The following is an 8,224-nucleotide window of genomic DNA, read 5'->3' on the forward strand; positions in this document are numbered from 1 at the left end:
CCGACCCCTCAAAGAGTTGTTGCATGGGTTCTTTACGTGCAAAGAACGTGGCACTCTCTTCACACGAGGCATCGGATTTAACGTTCCCATTCTGACCGGACGTGGCTGCAAATTTGTACATCCCGCACAGCCAAACGGACGCCCCACTTTGGCAAGGGTTTTACTGCCGGTCGGAGGAAGACCAATGGTGACCATACTTCATTCCCCAGTCACCCTTGGGGGTTTAAGACTGTATTGGTTTTACCATTGTGTAAGGGACATAACCCCCATTGATTGTTTGTAAAAAGACATTATTAGGCAAAACTCTTAAACAAAAGGTCCTAGACCCATAGGGTCTTTTGCAATGACATTGTGGACTAATGACCTTCGCAGTGATGTTAAGGCAATTTCGATTAGATTTGGCCAGGGGGAGGTAACTCCGCAAAGACCTCATTTAATATTCATATATTCATTAATGGCGATGAGCCGGAAAGCTGCGTCTATCGATAAAAATGTATGATAACAAATTACATACATGCATTTGAATTAAAAACGGGTATCAGTATGATTTAATTTATTTACTGAAACGCGAATATTGTATGTTTGTGCCTTAATTATATTGTAAACGGTTACAATAGCTGTTTTTCTTGCGGAGATTGTCCGCTTGCGGGACACGCCTCCTTTTGAGGATCAACCAATCAGAAGACGATCGCCGTCGGAAAGATGTTTGTGGTTTGCAGAATGGAAAGCACCTTGCTGCGGAAAATATTTTCACTTCTACGTGAAAATCTAACAAGAAAAGTAAGTTTAAGACACGAAATTTGTAAAATTTATGAAACATACATTGTTTCTTTTGTTGATCATTCCTTTCAGATGGCGAAAAATGGCACAGTATAAGAAAAAAACGAGTTCAGTGTTAGCAAGTATGATATACACGTGGTCAAAACGAAAGTAGACTGCAAAAAATATATGAAATTAGAATAATTTATAGAATCTAGTCAGTAAATGAACAGAATATCGAATGAAATAAGTTTTCTGCATCTTGTCAAGATCCCATTCTCAACACTCGCCCTGTAATTCGTTCCTAATTTACGTTTTGTAGGCAACCTGTCTGGTAAATTTAAACACTGGCTCCACAGTTGCTTCGGAGCCCGGTACCCACATTGCTGGAGCCGGGATCTCTAACTCCAAAGCATGGAGACCGAACACGGGAGCCTTGGGCACATAACCTTGTTCGAATGAACCATGAGCCCCTAATTTGGAGCCCACAGACCATGATGGGATCCCCCAATTCCAGTCTCAAGTCCAGATTATAATATTTTTTGCTGAAGGCTTTGGGTATTTTTCAACGCCCTTTTTTTTTTTTATAGATTCCTACTTGAAGTTGAAAGCGTCGAAAGTAAAACACAGCATAAAATCCTTTCATAATTTAGATGTCATAATTATTTGGGCTAATCCCTGACCTTGCACCTTTATCTGAAAAATGCCTCTACCTTGGATAAATTATCTTAGAAATAGTATTTTTCACATGTACTCAAAGTCATCAATATGACCAATAGCAAATATATATACTTGTTGAATGAATTGACCAATTTAAATGCATAGTCCAAATATTACACAAAATGTATTATAATAATATGATTTCTTGAAAAACAGATTTGTTGATTTTTTACTGTGAAGCCTTCTGAAGGCATCACAGCAAAAAAAATAAAGAAGCCTTTCATGACAATATATAATTGGACTAATAAATATATTATGTAGTTTGTTAATCATGACTGCCCACCTTGACATGTTCTTTTAAGATATGGTTATAATCATCAGTATTTAAATTAAAATAACACTGCATGCTTGCAGATCAGATATCTATATACATGTACCTCAGTCATAGCAAACATTGTCAAGGCAGTAAATTGTTTAGTACTGTAAATTCAGAAAGAATTGCGAGGTTTTTATGAATGTGAATATTGCGACTGAATGAGTATCACAATTATAAAAACTCGCATTCGGGTATCAGCATAATACATGTATCTGTATGCAGATTTTCCTGTCACAGAATTTGCAATATTAAATTAACCTCATATTTTTGTGCTTTCTTTCAAAAATCACAATAACAAATGCACAATAATTTAAGAATTTACAGTAAAGATTCTAAGAAACAACTATTATATAGATATTAGAAGATGTGGTATGAGTGCCAATGGGACAACTCTCCATCTAAGTCACAATTTGTAAAAGTAAACCATTATAGGTCAAAGTACGGTCTTCAACACGGAGCCTTGACTCACACCGAACAGCAAGCTAAAAAGGGCCCCAAAATTGACTAATGTAAAACCATTCAAACAGTATAAACCAACAGTCTAATCTATATAAAAAACGAGAAACGAAAATCACTTATGAACCACATCAACAAACGACAACTACTGAAAATCTGATTCCTAAATATCTGATATTGAGTTAGAAAAGTAGGGCCTTAAAATTCAGGATTTATGATGAACAGGAAGGATTACGAGAAAGCTTAATTTTTTACTTTGACAAGTATTGGATATGCATGTACCAACCGTTCATCTTTATATTTTTTTTTTTGGGGGGGAGGGGGGGAGGTTCTATCTAGGTACAATCATTTTTTAGCTGAGTATATATACTGTACAATGTAAATTTCATTTTGGTTGAATCATGAAGCAGAGCTACTGTACATGTACCAGCCTGTTAAGTCTTGGCTAAAATACAAACAATGTAGGCTTGCTTTATTTGAGCATGTTGAGGTAGTACTTTTTTATAAATGTTATAGGTACTTGGGAGTTTTTCATAATCTTAGTAAAGGTTAAAGTTGTTCCCTAAAAACATACAAATTACATTGGACACATGAATTGCTAAAATCTGTGGGTGTTTTTTATGCCCTGCTCTAGGCAACAAGGGTATTTAGTGTTACCCTTGACTATCTGTCAAATTTTAGTTTCCGCAATTACTTTAGTATATCTCATGAAAAATTTTATGAAACTCATACACAATATGCTAAGAACCACAACATGCAGACAGACTTTCGGTTGTGATTTATTTACCGTTCTAGAGTTATGCCCCTTTTCATACCTGCAAACAAAAAGTGGTTGTCCGCAGGTTTTGACTACCAATAATTTCAAAGGATTGATGCAAGTTTGGTATTATATGCAATAGAAATAAAGTGAGGACCAGCAGATTTTCCTTAAGGACCACCAGGAGAAAAAAAGATATCTAGAACTTTTTTGTCCAGTTGGCAGTGACTAAAATTAAACCATGACAGCCATGAAATCAGATTCTGCCAATTCTTAATGAACAAGTTAGTATTTGAAAGGGATCAATTAGAAACAGAGGCGGATTTAGAGGGTTTTTCAGGGGACCCGGGGACCCCTTTGGGAAAAATTTGGTTGATTATATAGGGAATCACTAAAGCATGACTGGAGCGGGCCCCCTCTTAGGCAGTCAGTGGGCCCCCACTTAAGAAAAATTCTGGATCCGCCACTGAGAAATGTTCAAAATATAGCCTGCAGTCCTTATACATGTACATTTACATCTGTAAAAAAAAGGATCTGTATATGTATTAAATAATTACTTTCTCTTATTTTTAGTTGACCTGTCAAATACAAGATACAGAGTGCCAGTCCCACTTTGATGAAGTATTAAAAGCAATGGTTGGAATAAGGAAAGCTTTATTATTTAAACAGGTAAATTGATGCATTTTTCTTTTTGCTCCTTGTTAAAACTGGTTATCATTTGTTTTTATACGACCTGTGGTCGTCTGTTCGTATATTGGTATGACGTTGGCGTCGTCCGTCGTCGTTGTCGTCCGAAGACACATTGGTTTTCGCACTCTAACTTTAGTTAGTGAAAGGATCTCTATGAAATTTTACCATAAGGTTCAATACCACAAAGGGAAGGTTGGGATTGATTATGGGGGTTATGGTACCAACAGTTAAGGAATTAGGGGCCAAAAATAAGCATTTATATACGACCGCAAAAAATTTTTTGGGATCGTATAATGGTATGATGTCGTCGTCGTCCGAAGACACATTGGTTTCCGGACAATAACTTTAGTTTAAGTAAATGGATCTCTATGAAATTTTTTAAGAAGGTTCAATACCACAAAAGGAAGGTTGGGATTGATTTTGGGGATTATGGTACAAATAGTTTAGGAATAAGGGGCCAAAAAGGGGCCCAAAACAAACATTTTTCTAGTTTCAGGATAATAACTTGTGTATAAGTATTTCGATTGCTCTGAAATTGTACGACAATGTTTAATACCACAAGTAGAAGGTTGGGATTTATTTAAGGGGTTATGGGCCAACAGTTTAGGAATTAAGGGCCAAAAAGAGGCCAAAAACAAGCATTTTTCTAGTTTCCAGACAATAACTTGTGTGTAAGTGAATGGATCTCTCTGACATTGTACCACAAGGTTCCATATCACAAAAGGAAGGCTAGGATTGAGTTTGGGGTTAATTGCCCAAATATGTAGGAATTAGGGGCCAAAAATGGGCCAAAAACAAGCATTTTTCTAGATTCCAGACAATAATTTGTGTTTAAGTGTATGGATCTCTCTGAAATTGTACTACAAGGTTCCATACTACAAAGGAAAGGCTGGGATTGAGTTTTGGGGTTATTGCTCCAAGGGGGGTTTCAAAAAGTTGGGGCGGGGGGGGGGGGAGGGGGTTTAAATTTTTTTAGAGGATTCATATTTTTTTTAAATTTTTCAAATTTTGAATTTTTGAAAAGTTTCAAGAAGAAATCTTCAATTGCACAGTATTGCGCAATAGATTTGTAAGATCTTTGACCACATTTATTTTGTGTCAGAAATCTATGTTATGTCAAAAATTTGATCACAATCCAAATTCAGACAGTATCAAGCTTGAATATTGTGTCCAAATTTGTACCAACTGTTCAGGGTTCGACCTCTGCGGTCATATCAGGCTGCGCTCAGCGAAGCATTTTATTGTAACTTCCAAACATAACTTGTGTGTTAGTGTATGGATCTCTCTGACATTGTACCACAAGGTTGCATATCACAAAGGGAGTGCTTGGATTGATTTTGGGGGTAATTGCCTCAAAATTTTAGGAATTAGGGGCAAAAAAAGGGGCAAAAAAAAAGCATTTTTCTAGTTTCATAACAATAACTTGTGGGTAAGTGTATGGATCTTTCTGAAATTGTACTACAAGGTTCCATATCACAAAGGGAAAGCTGGGTTTGAGTTTGGGGGTAATTGCCTTACACGTTTAGGAATTTGGGGCCAAAAAGGGGCCTAAAAACAAGCATTTTTCTAGTTTCCAGACAATAACTTGTGTTCAAGTGTATGGATCTCTCTGATATTGTACTGCAAGGTACCATACCACAAAGGGAAGGCTGGGATTGAGTTTGGGGGTGATGAATCATAAGGGGGTTCAAAAAATTTGGGGGAGGGATTTTTTTTTTTCCTTTTTTTTCTTTTTTTTTTTTCTTTAAGATTTTCCATTTTAAATTGGTTATTTCTGATTTATATATAAAAGCAAATAATAATGATATGGTTTGAATATGTAAATTAAAAAATTTAAGTTCTTAGACTACATTCATTCTGTGTCAGAAACCTATGCTGTGTCAAATATTTAATCACAATCCAAATTCAGTGCTGTATCAAGCTTGAATGTTGTGTCCATTCTTGCCCAAACTGTTCAGGGTTCGACCTCTGTGGTCGTATCAAGCTGCACCCAGCGGAGCATTTTATTGTATATCATTTTTTTTTATATGCCTGTTAAGGGGACGTATTATTATATACCGTTGTCCGTCCGTCTGTCTGTATGTATGTATGTCTGTCTGTCCGTCCGTCTGTCGTCAATATGTCGGCAATAACTCAAAATCACTTGAACCAATTCACATGAAACTTTGGTGAATTGTTTATATCTATTGACCTGAGCTCCCTTTCCTTTTTTAATTAATTTTAAATTTTAAGTTTCCATGTTTTGGGTTTTTTTTCATTAAAAAAAGGGTGGTTTTCCAGTTTTCGGACAATCACTCAAAGACACTTTCACCAATTTGCAAGAAACTTTTGTAAATTGTTTATATCTATTGACATGATTGACTTGAGCTCGCTTTCTATTTTTATAAATTTTAGATTTAATGTTTCTGAGTTAATATGGGGTTTTATTCATTAAAACAAGGGGGATATTTAGTTATCTGACAATAACTCAAAAATATTTTCAGCAGTTTTAATGAAACTTTGGTGAATTGTTTATATCTGTTGACGTAAGCTCCCTTTTGTTTTTTTTTATATATTTAAGATTTTACATTTCAGAGTTATATGATTTTATTCATAAAAAAGGGGTGATTTTCCAGTTTTCAGACAATTATGCTTTGAGCAGTTATCATGAAACTTGGGTGAATAGTTTATATCTATAAAGATAACCTCCCTTTAGTTTTTCATGAATTTCTGATATGACATTTAAGAAGTTATTGAAATTTATTCTTTAAAATAGCTACATGCGTATCATGTGCACTCATGGCAAAGCTGTTTATTCATTTATTGTTATTGTACATGTACATAAATCAGGCTGTACAGTGACCTATATGCATACATGGAGCATTACATTCATATAACAAATAGTTACATAAGAAAATCTATTAACATAAAGATAAGAAGATGTGGTATGACTGCAAATGAGACTACCATCCACCAGAGACCAAATGATGTAGATGTATGCATCTATATATAGGTTTCTGTGCTGTCTTCAACAATAAGCAAAACCAATAACATATTAAGCTATAGAAGGCCCCCCCTTTTTTTCCCTAACCTTGAACAGTAGTGTATCATTACAACATAGGAACAAACTGTAAACAATGGTCAAAGATGGTGAAAAAGGCTTGACTAAATCGTCGGATCAACACATAGTACAAAAAAAAAAGGCACAAAGTACTAGCAAATTTTGAAAGCTAGTTCAAATATAATTACAAGTTATGGAAAAGGCATGTTTGTGATACAAAAAATCATCAGCTCACATCAATAGATTTGGTTCAAATTTAGGAGTTTATAATTAAATATTATTGAACATTTTACTATACAAATACAGGTGTACAGATAATCTAAAGAGAAAGCTATAGTAGGAATATTTAATCTTCTCTGGTATCCTGTTTCTGTTGCTTGGAAACAGTTATGTTTAAATAAACTGTATATATAAAAAAGAAGATGTGGTATGATTGCCAATGAGACAACTCTCCACAAGAGACCAAATGACACAGAAATTAACAACTATAGGTCACCGTACGGCCTTCAACAATGAGCAAAGCCCATACCGCACAGTCAGCTAAATAAGGCCCCGAAATGACAATGTAAAACAATTTAAACGAGAAAACTAACGGCCTAATTTATGTACAAAAAATGAACGAAAAACAAATATGTAACACATAAACAAACGATAACCACTGAATTACAGGCTCCTGACTTGGGACAGGCATATGCATATTTTCCTGAAAGAGCAATAATTAATCTTGCACTTTTTTTCTGTTTTCGATGGTCGCAATAATAAACGCATGCAATAATTTCTGAATTTACATGATTATATATCACATATATGTTCTTGTACATGTTGTATAAATACTAGTAGATATGCTTAAATCTGGTTTAGGATAATATTTTTTACAGTTATTTGCAATTATCTATAACATTTTTTTTATTTTAGGAAACAGTAATGAATGAATAAAGATTTGTATCCCTTTTCAATTCATCTGAAAACCTGATTATTGAGCGGTCTTGCAAAAAATGTACCTAAGGAGTCAGATTCATTCTGCATTCATTTCCATAAACTGGACTCAGTAACTGTTCAAGGGTAAGTGGTTGTAAAAAAAGTTTGATGTTATACTTATTTGTTGTTTAGTAGAGACAATAAAAGAAGAAGACTTTAAAAACATTTTGCCTTTTTCAGGGTCGAATTGAGAATTTTTCAGGTCGAATGACATACCCTGTTTCACCACTACAGTACAGTGCATGAGTGTTTTATTTGACACCCTGCTCTTTTTAATATGTCTGTAAACTGACAGAAAATGAAAAACAATCTTAGTCAGTAAATCTTGTTAACTTTTAATTTTACCAAATTATAAAGAATTAGGCTTTGCATGATTAATTTCCACTAATTTCTTTTAAGAGTTATGGGACACTAAAATTTGACATAATAAGCAATATTTCATGTTTCGCACATTAACAATTTATGAAGAATGTTTTTCTTATTTACTATTTTGATTCTGCCGTTCTAT

General features: G+C 34.6%; 1 long non-coding RNA gene across 1 annotated transcript; it reads left to right on the forward strand.

Annotated features, from left to right (window-relative positions):
* The first annotated feature begins 487 nt into the window (after window positions 1-487).
* On the forward strand, window positions 488-7,753 carry LOC127732449 (uncharacterized). The gene is made up of 3 exons (XR_007996265.1): window positions 488-780; window positions 3,582-3,677; window positions 7,654-7,753. It is a non-coding gene; the product is annotated as an uncharacterized LOC127732449 (long non-coding RNA).
* Window positions 7,754-8,224: the final 471 nt, after the last annotated feature.

This window comes from Mytilus californianus, unplaced genomic scaffold (genome assembly GCF_021869535.1).
Source record: "Mytilus californianus isolate M0D057914Y unplaced genomic scaffold, xbMytCali1.0.p SCAF_24, whole genome shotgun sequence".
Taxonomy (NCBI): domain Eukaryota; kingdom Metazoa; phylum Mollusca; class Bivalvia; order Mytilida; family Mytilidae; genus Mytilus; species Mytilus californianus.